This window comes from Mytilus californianus, unplaced genomic scaffold (assembly GCF_021869535.1).
Source record: "Mytilus californianus isolate M0D057914Y unplaced genomic scaffold, xbMytCali1.0.p SCAF_3, whole genome shotgun sequence".
Lineage (NCBI taxonomy): Eukaryota > Metazoa > Mollusca > Bivalvia > Mytilida > Mytilidae > Mytilus > Mytilus californianus.
The window spans coordinates 25,404,477-25,423,865 of record NW_026262679.1 but is presented as its reverse complement, the minus strand read 5'-3'; positions in this window follow the sequence as shown (position 1 = coordinate 25,423,865).

The following is a 19,389-nucleotide window of genomic DNA, read 5'->3' as shown; positions in this document are numbered from 1 at the left end:
TTCTTTTTATACCGAGTGCGTTACAAATTTTTTTTTTATGTATCTAATGATCACAGGAATCCGCCTCTGTTTTATTAATTAAGACAACTTGAACCGTCTATTTAAAAGACAATTCGCACCTCCAATTTAACACAAAATTTAAAAAAAAAACTAATTTCGGACCGTCTATTTAAGGCATCCCGGGACCGTATATGAAGAAGCCTTTCAATTGAAGACAACTGAAACCGTCTAATTGAGGCATCCTGGACCGTCTACGAATACAAAATCAAATCGTTAAAAGATTGTATTCGATTTTTCTTTTGTTATTTTGAAGGCAGGATATGTTACCAGGATATGCTTTCCTACCCGCTACATATACATAAACTCACAATCTATACCAGGCTTAAAATGATGTTCGCAAGACGCACGTGTAGTCTACAAAAGGCTCATCATTGTCGCTTGAATAAAAAAAGATAAAGAAGCCAAATAACGTTTGAAGTTGAAGAGTATTGAAGACCCCAAAATTCCGAAAGGTTTTGAGAAATACAGCTAATCTACTGCTGGGGTAGAAAATCCTAAGTATTTCAAAAAATATAACGGTTTGTAAACAGTTAATTTACAATTATGACCATATCAATGAACCTTCATGTCAACACAGACATGATGACAACACATACGTGCTGATTACTGTGTTAGTCTCATAGGCGCAGGACGTCGTCTTTGGTTACCTATTTTACTGCATGGTACACCGTATATCGGGAAATGCTCCCTATGTTCGAGGTAGGCATTTTATACTGCAAAGTTAACTCTACTGTCTACGCGACATTTATCTGTCTATTTTAATGCATTGTACGAGGACTAGAAACGCGTACAATGAGCATGATGAGGATTTAACTGCCCTTTCTAAGACTCAAATCGCGAAAATAATCAATATTCTTATATCATTTAAAGAACTTTAAAGCTATTTGTAATTGATGTTTGATAGTCTGTTATATTATTATTGTGTATATTCTAACTAATTTGATTCGTTAAAAAAGTGTTACATGTACAACTACATTTTCATAGGTAGACTGAAAACAGCAGATAGAAAAGTGATATTGCACTTCGTCCTCAGTCAATATTCTTCTTTCAGGTCGATATATCCTTGTATCGACCTCATACTAAAGCTATAATTGTATAAAATTCATTCTACCCTATATACCACTTTGCCTCAGAATTTTATTAAGAAAAAGTCACACACCTAATTAAATTGGCATTTAAAAAGTCAGAATATATATATGTGCTAACTCTTTTTGGTAATTTTTTAGTAACAACAGACAAAAGAACTATGACATTTGGACCTGCTTTGATACGATAACTGCCCTTGAATTTTTACTAGATAACATTTCTGTTCGCTATGGAGATTCCGTATATCGTCAAGTTATCGGAATTCCAATTGAGACTAACTGTGCACCACCTATTGCGGACCTATTTCTGTATTGTTACGAGTTACAATTTATGACTTAAATTAGCAAAGACCCAACGAAACAACATCTGATACAAAAATTTCATAACACTTTTAGATATTTGGATGATATATTGGCTCTCAATAATGACGACTTCAGTATGTACACTAAAGAGATTTATCCTGCTGAACTGACTTAATATAAAGCCAATACTAACCATGAACACTGCCCTTTCCGGGATCTTGATATCTATATCTTTAAGCTTAATACAAAAATTTATGATAAAAGAGATGATTTTTCATTTCCTATTGTTAATTATCCATTTTTAGATGGTGACGTTCCCTTGTCACCATCTTATGGTGTTCACATATCTCAACTTGTTCGATTCGCTCGTGTATGTAACAACGTATTTGATTTTAACGAAAGAAACATTTGTATTACTGAAAATTTTTTACACCAGGGTTTTCGATATCACAAATTAGTCAAAACATTTACTAAACTTTATCATCGCTACAAGGACATCATTCGTAAATATAAATCAGCATGCAGACATCTTATACGTTCAGGTATTTCACATCCAATCTTTTATGGTAATATTCTATACAAAGCACAAAAATGTCGACATTCACCTCAAAAGCTAACCAAACCTGTAAACAGACTTATTCAGAAGGGATATAGTTACGATACTGTTGTCAGGTCATTAAAGATGGCGTATTTGGTATTAATATTGATTCACTCATAGGGTCTTTGCATCGGAAATAAACACATTTATTCTAAAACCAGTTATTGGCATGATTCGGGTTATGTTCTCATATATTTTATGATGGTATGATACTAAACCCCTAACGGGAGGGATTGCGCTTGATTTTCATATGATGGAGATATAATCTTTCAATCTGTTTAATTGAGGTTTGGAGCTGGCATGTCAGTAACTGCTAGTAGTCCTATGTAAATCTATGTATCATTGTCATTTTGCTTTGTTTCTTTTGTTACCTATTCTGACATTGGACTCTGGCTTCTTTTAAACTGAGTTTTACTGTGCGTATTGCTGTGTGTTTGCTTATTCTACATTGGCTAGAGGTATAGTGGGAGGGTTGAGATGTAAAAAAAAACATGTTTAGCCCCACCGCATGTTTGCGCCTGTCCCAAGTCAGGATCCTCTGGCCTTTGTTAGTCTTGTATGTTTTTTAATTTTAGTTCATTTATATGTTTTGGAGTTTAGTGTGACGTCCATGCTCATTTCTGCTCTTTGGTCGGGTTGTTGTCTCTTTGACACATTCCCCATTTCCATTCTCAATTTTATTCAATTATTTTAAATATTGCCTCAGAACGATTAAAGTTTGACATATCATACATATATCTGTCTTTTGTTTAAGACAGTATGACTTTATTTAGCGAATTAATATCTATTATAACAATTGACGCAGCATTCCAGAAATAAATGTAGTAAACTGATATTTGCTAGCAGATTTCTTCTTAGGGCAACAAGTTCCGAGAAAGTAGCTCAATCGGAACTTTCATGGTGTTACCTTTCCAAAGCAACAATTAAAAAAGAAATGAAGACATTTCAGATTTGTTTAGTTTTCACATGTCAAGCAGACTGAACTATCAGCCATAAGTAATAATTTCCATAAAAGCTTGTAACTTTTCCTCAATTTTTCGTATCTTTCTTTATTAATTGTAGCGTTCATGTTTAATGCTTTAAGGTAATTAAAAAATGTGTAAAACGGGGTACACAAATGATATATCCTTCCCAAGAGTTTGATCTACATGAGTTTGTTGGATATTTTGAAGTAGCAGAATGCTATCTATTTTACTACGCCAGATGAGCATTTCGACAATAAATGTTTAATAGTTATGCTCGAGGTCAAAACAAAAATTGCTTTTTTATTCAGTTTTTGTTGTTACAGTATTCAAAGGTTATCAAATCGGCATTTCATTGATAGGGAATGATGACGTTGAACCAAGGGTTCCTAATGGAGAAGGTAAGTCAAGTTGAACCCGTCGACAGTTTTACGGATGCGATCATGATTTGGTTAACCGATATAAATTATATTTGTCACAGGAAAGAACGGATAAGTTTCACTTATCGTCATTACTTATCATCGACTATTTCCATGAATAATACTTGTGCAAAAGGACCTACTTACTCTGCCTGAACACCTGAATTTACTACCGGTTTTGATTAGGTTCAAATGGTTTACGATGCTTTATACTTAGCTTTAATGTTTTATGGACTGATGTTTGTACATTGCTGCCTTTTCCGTTTGCCATTGAATTGTCTGTCTATCATTATTGTATGCATGTCTTTATTTAAGCTTGGTTAATGGTAAGTTAAGAAGAATTAATGACGTAGTATAACCGTTTACAAGGTTGACTGCATTAGGTCCGAAGATGACGATGCATAATATTTACTTGCCATTCTGTGGATACAGCTAAGAATGTAAGGCATGGAATTTATTGAATTCCCTGAGTAACAAACGCAATTTAGAAAGCTTTATCTGTTTCTTCTCCTTTGACGATTGTTGTAGAGTCATTGATTAATTAATGGCTTTTAATACTTAGCCTTATTTTTGTTTAATTAATTGATGATTTCTTAAAATCTTAAACCATCAAAGAATTTCGAATAACAATTCAAGTTTCATTATTATACCTAAACATGTTTTTCTACGCGTCATTTCTGGAACATTATATTGATACACAATGTTTAAAACTCAATACTCTAAATCTTAATACGAAATGATATAACCCTTCTACAAACAAATATCAATTTGTTTTATTGTTTGAATGTATCGACTGATTTAATAGAAGTTTAACTATTTGAACTTGACATGTTAATAAACACAAACATACATAACAAATAAAATAAAGTATACGGAAAATAGTATAGGATACTAGGCAATCTAAAGTCACAAGTCGCGTGTAGCCTACTTTATGATTAAAAAAGGGACAAGAGTTAAGAACAACACATAGATATTAAGTAATTTTATGCTCACCGGTTTAAAATACTAGTATGTTGGAAGGATAAATAAACCTGTACTATTATTGCTTTTTTGTCACCTATATAATTGTGTTGCAATTCATTGGGGATACCATACTGAAGCTTACTTTTTTCAAAATTAGCTTTAAGATATAGACTTTATATGATGTGGCAGTTTAAAAAATTTGCTAAAAGTAAAAAAAAAAGTTCGCAGAGAAAAATTTAAAGTTACTGCTTTTGTCGTAAAGTTTTGTCTCACTGAACTCCCACGTTACTTTCATTTCACAGATCAAACAAATTAGAATAAATGTTGTATTGAAGGATACTCTTGAAGCCTCTATGTTCTTGTGACTGATTGCTTAACATTCCAGAGCACATGATATCACCCGGTGTTTTGGTTCGTCTTCCAGAGTCCTTATTTCTATGTTTATACTGTTGTTTTTAAGTTTATTGTTTCAGCTACATGGTGTTATCGGCTTTTCTTTACCATAACAATTGTGATTGTCCCTTTGGTATTTATCGCCTCTATTAGTATATGTGTAACTGTAACATAATTACCGATTGTTCATTTTAGTTGCATCTTTCATATTTTTTATTTTACTTTGACTGATTTCAAATATTCTGGAGTATGTTAATACATAACAATATTTGAAAGTAAATACAAATCGACAAAAATATACACGAACAAAGTTTGGCTAAATATATTCGACCTCTGTATCGAGTTTGATACGATATTTCTACACTTACAACGCAAGTTTTTCCGAGCGTTTTAATTATTTAAAATTTGAGTGTCAAAAGTGGAGAAGTCCTGTACTGCATGTGATTCGGTGATAACCAAGGAAGAGCTGAGATCAAACGAACCACACAATGTCTATAAAAAATAATCACCCGATCTGGAATAGTGTAAATGGGCTGAAATAGAGAAAATACATTAAACGGTATAATATTTTTGGACTTCACCTATAAAATTACAAAATCAATCTTTATTCAATTAAAAAGGATAATGATATCCATTGATAAAGAGATTTTCATTGTTTTCCATTAGAGTTTTTTTTTATCTCCATTAAAATAATTCTCATCAAAATCAAGGGAAACGGATAAAAGGATCTAACATAAATGTTTACGGAATCTATATTTTGAGGAATAAAATCATGAGATTGATCGCTTTATTCATCAAACAAATATTAAAATAGTTTTGTTCATCAAAGAAATATTGAAACTAATCGTAATACTAGAACTTAAGTGGGTTTTAAAATTTATTTAGCAACTGGTAGCTCATTAAAGCATTAATTTATAATAAAATAAGACCTTGCAAAAGTTGGGAATACATTTGATAGATTTTTACAGAACTAGTTAAACACTGAAAAAGAACAAAACATAAAAAGAACAAAGCTTTTTTGGACTTCCAATTCTGAAAAAGTAAGAGATATAAAAATACATCGATTTTTAAATTCTTCGCTGATAAATTTAAAGATAATTAGAGTAACTAGGGTTCCAACTTCCGAAGGCCAGGTTGACAGATGATTTTTTTTTCTAAATTTCATGTCCCTTTTAGTCATTTTCGAGTACTTATACATCTATGGCTGTCAAATTTTTGGGTGTGGCAGCTCCTGAAAAACGAGTCGGATCCACTAAATTAATAAAGTGTAATCGAATGTAACAAGAAAAAAATCAACAATAATCTTTCACATAGAAACGAACAAAGTAGCTACTTTAAAAGGATAAAACACGCACCTAGGAATTCAAAATGCTAGTAAATAAAGGTTTGCCATTGCATCTATAACTATTTGAACACAAGAGAACATGTGTTTGCTTTTGTAAAGTGAAGTAACTTATTAACATTAACTAAATTTACTGAAATATTATATTTAAACAAAAAATTCATTATTACATATATATATATAGACTTGTTTATATTTTTTCGTTTGGGCTTGTATTATATTTGCCTTCGGGTTTATATGATCCGTTCATCCTATTTCGACTTTTCAAAATTCAAGAGTCAATCCCAAATTGAGGTAAATTATATGGCCTTCCAAATACCGTTTCGATTCCTAACATCACTGAAGAGACATTAATTGTCGAAATCCGGATATGTTGTACAAATTTTTGCACCTCATGTTTGCGGTATACCATCTTTTCCGCAGGGTTTAAGAACATCCGTTATTCGACCTGCTAGTCAAATGCGTTTTGTTAAAATATACTTTTTCACTTTTTGGTCTTTTGAAAATGTTGTTTGTGCTGTAGTTAGACCCCTCTATCAAGAAATTTGTTTTGCATGCACACGTATAAAAATTGCGGTTTTTATCCAACGCAATCATAGGTTTGAATGTTGTTTTCAATTTAGACTTGTATATATATATATAGGCAAAAGTAACCTACTGATGTTCAAATCTCATTAATCCATTAGGACGATACAAACCAAGGTAAAAAAACAAAAAATGTGGGAATCAAAAAACTCCAAATAGACCTAGAATGGGTGCGTCGACTGAATAAGGATCTCCACATATGCATGAATCACCTGTCAGTAAATCCACACTCTGTCAAAAATTCACAATCAAGAAAAGGACACAATTGTTTAGTGTAAATATTTGACTATTATTCTAGTATCTAAAGAGCTAAGATCGCAAAAACGTATCGCTAGTGGTTTGAGACACAGACAAATGTATCAGTCAACCAATCCGTGATAGACCAAATGTCACAGAATATTAATATAATGGAATATAATAATATAATATTGTCTATTTAAGTCGCTTTTCCTAAAAACTCTTTTGAAGCAGCTTTTGTACAAAAAGCACATCCTTTTAATAAATTTTTAAAGCGTGAAGAGGCAAGAGTGTAAATGGAAATATCATTTCATAAATTTCGTGTGTCTCATTCTGAAGCGCTTTTCTTGATTAACCTTCACCAGATGATGCTCAATCTCAAACATTTGAATGCCAGGTATAGAAATAGGAATAAACATTAGGAGCTATATGACCAAATAGGACCAAAAAGACTAGCCAAATTCATCTAACATCAACTTTGACTGAGGGAGTTGTTACACGAGTTTCTCAGTCATTTTTTAATTTATCAGCATGCAATTTTAGAAAAAAATATTTTTCAAATCATATCAGTACCGACGGACAGACTACTGAGCTTACAGTACCATAGGCTACTAACAGTCTATCAGCAGTGGTGTCGACCCAGTGCTAGTAAATAAAATATTACTGTGTACATTTCGTTCGTTCGAAGCGTTTTTCTGGATTGACCTGCAGCAGGAACACTTAAACCCAAAGTGCCGAGTGCTAGTTAATGAAAATAACACTCACCAAATTTTGAGCGTCCGAACCTTTTTTCTGGATTGACCTTTATCAGAAACTCTGAAACCCAAACATTTGAAAGCAAGCAATGTGAAAATATATGGAAATACTATGAGCTATATAACAGAATGGGACCTAAAAAGACTAGCCAAATATATCTAAGGCCAACATTGCCTAATGGAGTTGAAACCTTACTTTCTTAAAAATTTCTTAATGTATTAACGTATTAAATGAAATTTTTAAACGCCATACGTTGGGACAGAGGGTATGTTATTGCTGAGATATAAAAAGCTGATAATTGGAATGTTGAAATAATCTCGTTTATCAAAGAATTTAGTCTGGTTGTCCATATGTGTCAATATCAAGGAAAAGGTTAAGATATGAAGCAACGTTCTAGCTGCAGTAATATCCTTAATCTTAAGTTCAATGGGATATATGTAATTACTCACTGAAATGTTGGTTATTTGGTGACAGGACATCCTCAATACATTTGAATGTGACATTAAATAGATATTTGTACTTGTTTTTGAATGGTTCAATATTAGTTGACCAAAACTCCAGATGTCGGTCTTTAGAATTTTGGAAATGATAAGTTAAAGCCATTTTTACTTTGAAATTATACTTTAAACTTGAAATGAATTTATTTCAAGACAAAGGCTGATTTTATATATATATAATGTTTAAAAAATAATAAGTTTGTATACTTAAAAAAAAGTATGTGACTTGATAGAAGTAAAAATTTTGCGATAACACATATGAGTTCACTTTTGTCTCAAAACTTGTAAGCAAAATGACAACATTCATTTTTTTTTTCCTTTTCCAAGAGTTTTATAATGATTTGTTTATTGAAAGTTTATTTCCTTTCAGTTTTGAATGTTAACATTTAACTAGCTTTCACTCATAACAAACTAAAAAGAAATTGCTCATTGAAACTAAAAATCTTGAAATTGTACTTCAAAGAAAACGTATATAGATACTTGATTCATCCAAAATGAGTTCTAGAAATAACTTCACCCTAAACTTTCGATTTACTGCCAAAAGTGTGAAACCCGAAACACAAAAGGATCAATTGGTATCAAATTAAATCTATCTTTACTATCTTAAATTAGATTTTTTAATTCAATTAAATTAGTAAAATCCGCAGTTTTATTTTATTTCACAATAGAATTTAAATAAGGTCGATTGCAATTGATATACTTAATTCTGTGGATGCTTTCACCCCGATATTGGCAATAAAAGTATATACAGTTTAAGATGAATGAAATGAATTAACCGCATCCTGCTTATTGAAACTTAATCGTCCGCTCAATATATATTATCAATTAAAAAAAACGTATGGTAGCAATTCTTTGACCTGTAATTATGACTTCCGGCATGATAATATATACTGACCGACTTTAGAAACGCGCAACACAATTTTTCTAAATTTTCTTCGACAATAGTAAAAAATATAATTTGTTTTGTCATTTATGCCCGTCATACATCTATTTGGTTAGTAAAAATCAATCTGAGCAAGCCAGGTAATTACGGGGTGAGGGTAGTATGAAATTAGTTACGCGGGATTTCGGGTAGCTGAATAAATTTTATACCGGTTTTTCTTGTCTAAAAGATATGTTACATTCTTTGCATTTCTTTAACCAGTTGAACGTTTTTGGATTTCACAATGCCGCAGTGATGAAAATCGAAATCAAGCCATCGGAATGTTACAGACAGGAATGAGTCAATATGCTGTTTCAAGACATTTTAATGTTAGCAATTCAACAACAAGTCGTTTATTTCAACGCTTCAGATTAACAGGAACAGTAAAAGATCGTCCGAGACCTGGCCAACCGCAAGTAACGACGCCGCACCAACAAAATGACACCAGACTACGCCATTTGCGGAATCGATTCACGGCGGCGAGTCAACCGCAAACCAAATTATTGAACTCCATGGCAGAGCAATTAATGCTAAAACAGTGTCCCGTATACTAAAACGTCGTCAAATTCACTGTAGGAGACCTTATAAAGGACTGATTTTGACTCCGCGTCATTGGCAAAATCGACAATAGTTGCAAAGAATTGGCCAGGCAACAACTGCAGCAACGGAGAAAGTGGTATCGCGTGGTGTTTTCCTATGAATCACGGTTTAATGTCAGTTTTGATTACGGTAGAACGAGAATCTTCGGATGAGAAAATGAACGCTACTCAGTTATCTGTGTACTTGAACGAGACAGATTTGGTGGCTGAGGTGTAATGGTATGGAGCGCTATTAACACCAATTTTCGGATACGATTGGTTATTGTCAATGGCATATTATTAGCTAGACGCTATATTGATGAAATTTTGCAGACAGTTGTTGTTCCAGAGCTACAACTGCATGGGCAGTTAAATCAATTGATTTCCAACATGATAATGCGCATGCGGACACCGCTAGATTGACTCAAAACTTTATGAATTTGAATGGTGTAGATGTGCTTGAATGGCCTGCTCTTTCTCCAGATTTAAATCCCATTGAACACACATGGCACGAGTTGGCCAGACGCGTCCGTTCTCGTCCGAATTCGCCGACTACCCCGGATGAACTTGGTGTCGCATTACAACAGGAATGGCAAAACATCCCCCGCAGAACTGTTAGAAGCCTTTGTCAATCAATGTGATCAATATGAGAAGCTGTCCTATGGAACAACGGTGGCCATACCCCGATACTGAAGATTGAAAACCAGAGATCGTAAGTGTGTACCACAGTACATCAACAAGGAACATTACGTCATTGGTTTCTAGATTGACAGTAAATTTTGTCTGTAACGTTGGAACATTGATTAAATATTCGTATATATCATGAATTTGTGTAATATATAATTTTTTTAATTTGATAACATCAATTTATTTAGGTGTTGCGTTTCTAGAGTCCGTCAGTATACTTAAAAGTAGTAACATTTACTATTATGTATGTCTTTCTTCTTGGTGTTTGAATAAGAAAAACAAACATTTTAGCAAACTTGACATCAAATGAAAGTTGAAAATACGTGAATAAGTTTGAAATAATGATTCATTCAATACTGTGTACATGTATGCAAAAATTCTAAGATCTGAGAAAGATTTTTGCAAAATAGAAATTCTTGCCAGATGATCATAAATAATTTGAAGTAGGTGAGCCACAGTTGAACGACAAATGCCTGGATTTGACAGATAAAGGTCAATTAATCGACAAAAAAAGTACCCACATGTAAAATGTTCACGCACATAAACAGCTCCACCTATATATATTTCTCTTCATCATCTTTTAGAACGATGTCCCGTTCTTTGCGAAATAAAAACATTAAATTAAATGCTAAATAGAATAGTAAGTGATGAAAACAAATTTAAAGGTTTATTTTCAAATGACTAATTATGCATGATATGCTGGCAATGGCCGCAGTTTCCTGTAATCCAAGATTGAAAATGAGCTTGTTTCCAATGTTTAGATGTTTTCATCAAAATAAAAGCTGGCACATTTGCGTGTCCCGCCATAAATATGCAAATCATTGATTGTTTTTGTAGCTTTTCCAATGACCTTTACTGTTATATAAGTTGCTATACGTTACCATCCATCGTTTAAAAAATAGGTTGTGTTTGAAGATGATATCTACGGAAGGATGTGTATTTAATTATGTACGGTAAAATTCAATGTTATATTGTATTTTATTGTAATGGAAAGTTCTATTCTATTGGAACACGAGTTCTGTTTGATATTTATCCTTTCTCTCTTGTTGGATCGCTAAAGGGCGTTGCATTGGTCCTACAGTGTACCAACCAATAAAACCGGTGGGCGAGTTTTTAAATGATTTCCCTTTTTCTTTGTCGAATACTTTCTCTGACCCTGATCAATTGGGTTTTTATAATCAACATTTGCGTTTGATTTCACGTCTTCCTTGGTCAAAATTCAATTAGTAATTCAAAGGCAGTGACGAATTAAGGGGGTCATAGAGGGCATATGGCCCCCTTGATTGGAAAAGATATCCTTCTAGAATAAAATCAGCTATATTTGTTCTGTTATATGTAATATCTCCCCTCCCTTTTAAAAAATCCTGGATCTGCCTCTGAAAGATTCCTACTTTCTTCTGAATTTGCTATTGTTATATCAGGAAAAATGCTACCAATAACCATGCTTGATGATCATCAATGTCACATGGCAAGAACCCATCTCTTTGTAGATCATTGAAGATCAAAGATAGTTTACTAACATATATTATTTAAAAATCGTAAGAGAAAAATTCCACTTCAGAATCTCTAGAAATACGTTATTTTCCCACTCTTGACAGTGAATTATAATACGTTTATTGCTAAGCAAGCCTCGCATTTTGAAAATTGAATTGTATCATGAAGCGAAATATTGTTTCACAATGCTGTGTAAGAATGTATTTATCACTGGATATTTTTATATGATCAGAATACAAAGTCAAAGAGTCCATAAGTTCTTCAATCTAAATAACTTTGTTCAATCTTTGTTGCAAAGTTCCTAATGCATTAGAGAGAAAAAAGGGTCTATTCTAAGTGCTTTTAAATTAATTTAATTGAAGTCTATATTTATATTGAAATGGACATTAAAAAAATGTTCAAAATCAATTAGTTTTAACAAGCTATACATGTACAAACACTGAGTTCATTTTCATATGCTTTCTAAGAATATTTATACTAAGAAAGTGAAACAACGACTTGAATCATTTCATCTATCATAGGTGTTTGAGAGTAGAAAACATTTTGAAAGTTCCAAGTTTCAGAGAAAATGTAATAACTTGATAAATGCAATGGTCAACTATTCCATGACTATTTTTATTTTGGTTAAAAATGTGAAGGAACATGAAATATGGAATATTTATTTAAGACAGTGCAATCATTACTTTTACTCGAATTTACTGTTGTAAACTCTGACCTTTTGTCATGAGACCAATGTCATGACCTTAAAAGCAATTAAATCGTTTTCCGTCCAACTGCCGGGTCCTTCTTTCATGATATTAAACTATGCTGATTTTTCGGGAAAAGTTTCGTAAGATTGCAGTTTTTAGATGATTTACCTGATATCTGAAATGACAAATAGAACACAAAACCTTGAAATTTCAGAATTATAATTGGAAGCACGGGGAAAGCACTCCTCCTAATAGTATTAATGTAGACGCCGAGTTAAACAATTATTGAAAACAAATAATTCATGCATCAGTATAGTCTTCTATTGGTTAAATAGAAAAATAACATAGCTAGGTTGTGTACCAAGCGATTGTTCCTGCGGTCTGAAATACCTCTACAATAACAATCTACATTATTATACTTCATGTCAAAATGCCATATTTTGATTGGCTAATACGAGGGTGTTAATTTACTCTATTACCCTTCATGGAGACGCTTGATCAAGTGTGCACTTTATTAAATACGACTCTATCCTATGGCAAATACTCTATTACCCTTCACGGAGACGCTTGATCAAGTGTGCGCTTTATTAAATACGACTCTATCCTATGGCAAATACTCTATTACCCTTCACGGAGACGGTTGATCAAGTGTGCGCTTGATTAAATACGGATGGTTGTTTTGTACAAGACGTCATAGTTTATTACTTTGAAATTAGATTTGATCGACAGTAATAACAGAACATTCAGTATAATAAATTAAATAACACATATCTGAGAGGGTGATAGAGCAGATTGTTACCGCTCTAAAAGACATTGTCAACCTTGGCTTCGCCTCAGTTGACAATGTTTTCTCGGGGTAACAATCTGCTCTATCACCCTCTCAGCTATGTGTTATTTATATAGTGTCGTGTTCTGCATATAAGACTGGTCGTCACTATTAACGATTAAATTCTTCTTTTTTATTTAATGCACATGCTAAGTGATTTCTCTTTTTTCAACCGTTTCAAATATCTTTCTCGTTACAACAAATCACGACAACTAACTGGATCATATATCATATAAGGTGTTTCATCTTTCTATTTCTGTAGTTGTATAAAGAAATCAGTGTTTGATGTTAAATTGCTGACAACTATATTAAGAATGGATATTTTGGATAATTTTATGATTCCATAAAGATTTTTTTCCAGTTTTGTATGGCATGGTATTGGTTGCAAAAATTTGATATTTTTCATTTAAATGCAATATTTCTTATTTAATTGGTATATTTCTTCATTTAAATGCAATATTTTTTTATTTGAATGGTATATTTTTTCATTTAAAGGCAATATTTTTTATTCAGATGGTATAATTTTTCATTTAAATGGTATAATTTTTCATTCAGATGGTATAATTTTTCATTCAAATGGTATAATTTTTCATTCAAATGGTATAATTTTCATTCAACTGCAATAGTTGTTATTCAATTGGTATAAAATGTCATTTGAATGCAATATTTTTTATTCAATTGGTGTAGTAGTTTTTTTATTTATATGCAAAAATTGCATTATGGGAAATTCTTTGACGTCATAAGGTCAAATTTGCAACAACGTTTGTGATTGGTTGGAAATTGTTTTGATATCTCCCCTTTCTTTCTAAACATGGGTGACCAAGAATTAAAAAACGCGTCAGAATATCGCCCATCTAACTAAATCTAACGTTCGTGCGAGTCCTGCACACTGGCTGTTAAAATCTTGTGGTCATAACTAGTATTTCTATTGCAAAATTTCGATGGTCAAAACGTTCGGTCCACTTTTCAAAAACCGTTTAATTGTATATGGATTTATATGCAAATATATCGGGTTTTTTTTAAATAGATTAGACACCGTTGGTTTTCCCGTTTGAATGGTTTTACACTACTAATTTTTTGGGGGCCCTTTATAGCTTGCTATTCGGTTTGAGCCAAGGCTCCGTGTTGTAGACCGTACGTTGACCTTCAATGGTTTACATTTACAAATTATGACTTGGATTGAGAGTTGTCTCATCGGCACTCATACCACATCTTCTTATATCTATATACAACGTAAACCAGACGTTTCTCAGACTGTTTTCTTTTTTTAATAAATCCTTTGCCGCTCGTTGTGTACTGATTGATAACTCAGTCTGGGAGAACAAGATTTATTTCAGTACCAGTTGTAATTAGGTTTGTGCAAACTTCCAGTAATTGCAAATACTCTTATGTCGGTGCTTTGTGTCTATTGTCTTAATGTTAGTTTTTTTGTGTGTCTCGTACCGATCTTTTGAGTTAATTTGCTGATTTGTGCAGGTTGTTATTTTATTGTACTGTTACACCACTGTCCCAGCTTCGGGATGGGTTGCTCACAAACATGTTGTTGTACTGTTACACCGCTGTCCCAGATTAGGAGGAGGATTGGGATCCCGCTAACATGTTTAACCCTGCCACATTCTGTATGTATGTGCTTGTCCCAAGCACATAAATACAGAATGTGTATATATATGTGCTTGTCCCAAGTCAGGAGCCTGTAATTCAGTGGTTGCCGTTTGTTGCTTTGTTATACATATTTGTGTTTCGTTCATTTTTTTGTACATTAATTCGGCCGTTAGTTTTCTCGATTGAATTGTTTTACATTTTTGATTTCGGGGCCTTTTATAGCTGACTATGCGGTGTAAGCTTTGCTTATTGTCGAAGGCCGTACGGTGACTTATAGCTGTTGATTTCTGTGTCATTTGATCTCTTGTGGAGAGTTGTCTCATTTGCAATCATACACATCTTCGTTTTTTTATCCACCCTGCCTTATTCTTTATTTGCCTGTCCCAGGGATGGAGCCTGTAGTTTAGTGGTTGTCGTTGGTTCCTGTCTCGACTCATATTTGATATTTTGTAAATTGTTTTGTTATGTATAATTAGGCTGTTAGTTTTTTCGTTTGAATTGTTCACACTTTTCATGTCGGGCCTTTTATAGACGACTTTACAGTAGGTTGTCAGTGAAAAAAACTATATGAAATAAGTTTTTTATCCTACATTGAACTTTTGATGTCGTCCCTAATGTGCAAAAAAATAGATAAGGGGCGGGACCAAACCTATAGATAACATAATAAAGAAATGATGAAATATACAGAATACGTTGATTGACTTTTGGTTGCCTTATGTCCAGTGGCAAATATGTCACGCATGTTTAGGACAAATATGATAGAGATCAAAGGATAGAGAATAGAGTGAAATGGTAAAAACTAAAAGATATAGAATTATAGAAACGATCTTTGATCTGAAACCCCTACCCTCACACACACACCATAACCATTACTGCCAATACTCGCATATATACATCTCTATACAAATATCTAAATTTAAACCTACTCCCCCCCCCCCCCCCCCCCCTCTATAGACACCGAGGTTTTGGATCCGCCCCTGTTAAATGTGTCTAATTATATATATTTTGTACGGGTCTAGATAATAGCTAAACGTACAATCATATAATTTGTTGGATACCTAATTATATTATATAATGTGTCACAAAATAAACTTGTATAACCCCCTTCCCAATGCAGTATTGAAAAGTAAATCATTTAAAAGTCCTGAAGATAAAATATGTTTTGAAATATGCCCTGCATACTTATTTATGCAAAGACATATAGTAATTATTGAACTACTGTGGGGCTTGAAAAAAATCTTTTTAAGGGATTCAGAGACGAGAACAGTAAAAAAAAAGCTCAGCAACGAATCCTAAATGTAAAATGATTTGCAGCATAAGACATGAGAGCACATATTATAGATAGTATTAAATATGAAGTTCACGCCTCATATAGTGAAGTCCTATGTCATAGGACTATTGTTGTAACATGGGTTAGTAACTGGTTCCAATTTATCCTGAATTGTCTTTATTAAAGAATTAGTTCCGGAGTATAACAGCGTATGTCTCTACTTGTGGGTTTCTGGTTCTGCTGTCGTAATTAGGTGATTTTTTTTCTACATGTAGTAAAAAAGAGGGGGCTTAGTCCAAATAATTGTAACGTCCTGGATGCTTTTTATTCTTTTTTCATGTGTGCCTTCCTGCAACGTCCCTGGGGATCAAGAAAAGTAAAAAATGATATAGCACTAAAGAACGTCATGATTACATGTATCTGGACTTAGAAGGGGGAGGGGGGCTGACTATGTATTTTTTTTTATTTCAATGTGTAGACTGTAGGAGAGTTTCTTCAGAAAAGATTTTCATTGGAGGTGTTTTTGCCATGCACGCAGGCATCTGTTTCTATCCATGAATAAGTTGTGTGTCAAATTAATTATTATTACTTGTCACTCGCATTTTTTGCTCGTCCTGGCCATTATTGGCATTAACAGCCAGTGCACGAACTCGCACGAACGTCAAATTTAGTTAGAGGGGCGATATTCTGACGCGTTTTTTAATTCTTGGTCACTCAAGTTTAGAAAGAAAGGGGAGAAATCCGAACAATTACCGACCAATCACAAACGTTGTTGCAAATTTGACCTTATGACGTCTAAGAATTTCCCATAATGCAATTATTGCATATAAATAAAAAAACTACTATACCAATTGAATAAAAAATATTGCATTCAAATGACATTTTATACCAATTGAATAAAAATATTGCATTTGAACGAAAATTATACCATTTGAATGAAAAATTATACCATTTGAATGAAAAATTATACCATCTGAATGAAAAATTATACCATTTGAATGAAAAATTATACCATCTGAATAAAAAATTTTGCATTTGAACGAAAATTATACCATTTGAATGAAAAATTATACCATCTGTATGAAAAATTATAACATCTGAATAAAAAATATTGCATTTGAATGAAAATTATACCAATTGAATGCAAAATTATACCATTTGAATGAAAAATTATACCATTTGAATGAAAAATTAAACCATCTGAATGAAAAATTATACCATTTGAATGAAAAATTATATCATCTGAATAAAAAATATTGCATTTGAACGAAAATTATACCATTTGAATGAAAAATTATACCATTTGAATGAAAAATTATACCATCTGAATAAAAAATATTGCATTTAAATGAAAAAATATACCATTCAAATAAAAAAAATATTGCATTTAAATGAAGAAATATACCAATTAAATAAGAAATATTGCATTTAAATGAAAAATATCAAATTTTTGCAACCAATACCATGCCATAGTTTTGTTTATTGAGATTGTTTACACTATTGAATTTATTCCATTTAAAGTTGCTATCGGCAACATCTGTATCAATTAATTAGTTGCACTTTAAAGTGACATTACCACAAATCTTAATTGATGTAAACATATTGTTCTTGATTCTCAAAAAACAATAAACAAAACAGTTAAAGATTGAATAAAATTTTCACAAAATTATCGTTTACTATCATTAAATAAACAAAATGAAACAAACACATACTATTTGATAATGTCTTTCCAATAAGCAATAACATTTGATTTACAGGTATATTATAATTTTTGATTCATTTGCTTTAAATAAAAACTTAATTTGAAGACTACCAGAAAATATGAAAATGGAACAGGTGTAGATTGATTTATGGATTAATCAGTTTATGTTGAAATTCCATATTCTAGGGATATGCTCGGAGTTGCTGCTCTTCTTGCATTACAGTAACATAAGGAATATTTGTATTTGCAAATATTTTCTGTTTTTGATACGTGTGTTAATTCATCTTTTTGGGGGAGAGGGGGAGGGGGTGGTTCGTGTTGCTCAATCTTTAGTTTCTATGTTCTGTTCTATTCTGTTCTGTAGATTGTTTTTGTCTTTTTGTCGATTGTCGTTTTTTACATGGTTTGGTTGGTTTCTTTTCAACCTATGAATTTTGATATAACTTCGGCCTCTTATTTCTAAATCGAATATAATATAAACTTCCGGATCATAGCCTGAAAATAGAATGAAGAATTTTCTTGAATGAAATTATGCGTTAATTGGAATTATAATCCTATAACCCAGATAATTAGCAGATAATGAAAACAACCAAGAACATTTACAACACAAACATCAATAAGTAGGTACTAATTGGGTGGCTAAGTCATTTTTCAATTTTAAATAACAACACACATAAGTTGTAGACAAACATTTTACCGAAGACATCAAACAGAAAACTGTACAGTGTCTAAAATTTCGTTAAAACAGGCTTAAACACAAAATAGAGAGCTTTTGAACTGAATATCGGTTTTAATAGAAAAAAAAACCTCAGATGAAGCCATTTACTACCTCCTATTAGATAAAGCACATTCCTCCTTCCAAAATATCCCAGCATACGAAAATGACAAAACGAACACACTTAATATTTGATACCAGAATAGTCGTCTTATCTGTAATTTTACCGATTGTGACATTTTAGCTGAGCGTGGATTCCGCAGACGGGTGATGCATAAATAGCAGGAAACGCTTACCCTGTCGACGCACCAGGTCTTGCTTCTTTTTAGAGTTCATGCAATTCCCTCACTTTTTGGTTGTTACTTTGGTTTGTCTCCTGAATCAAGAATTTGAATAACGAGATATGAACATCGGTAAACTACTGTAGCCTTACTGCATTAACAATTTCTTGTGTGTAAAAAATACTTTGGAAGTCTTGGATAACCGACATTCTCTCATGTCTTATTACTACACCTGCAATCCCAGAAACTTTTTTCGAATGGTTCAACCAACCTTATTAGAACTTATTCAGATTTGAGTTTTCAAATGCTACATAGTATTCAAATTCTACATGAAAGAACATTTTCATAAACTGTAAACTAAAATTGCGACAATTACATATTTCGATCTCTAATTGGTCAAACTGAGCAGGAAAACAATTGAAT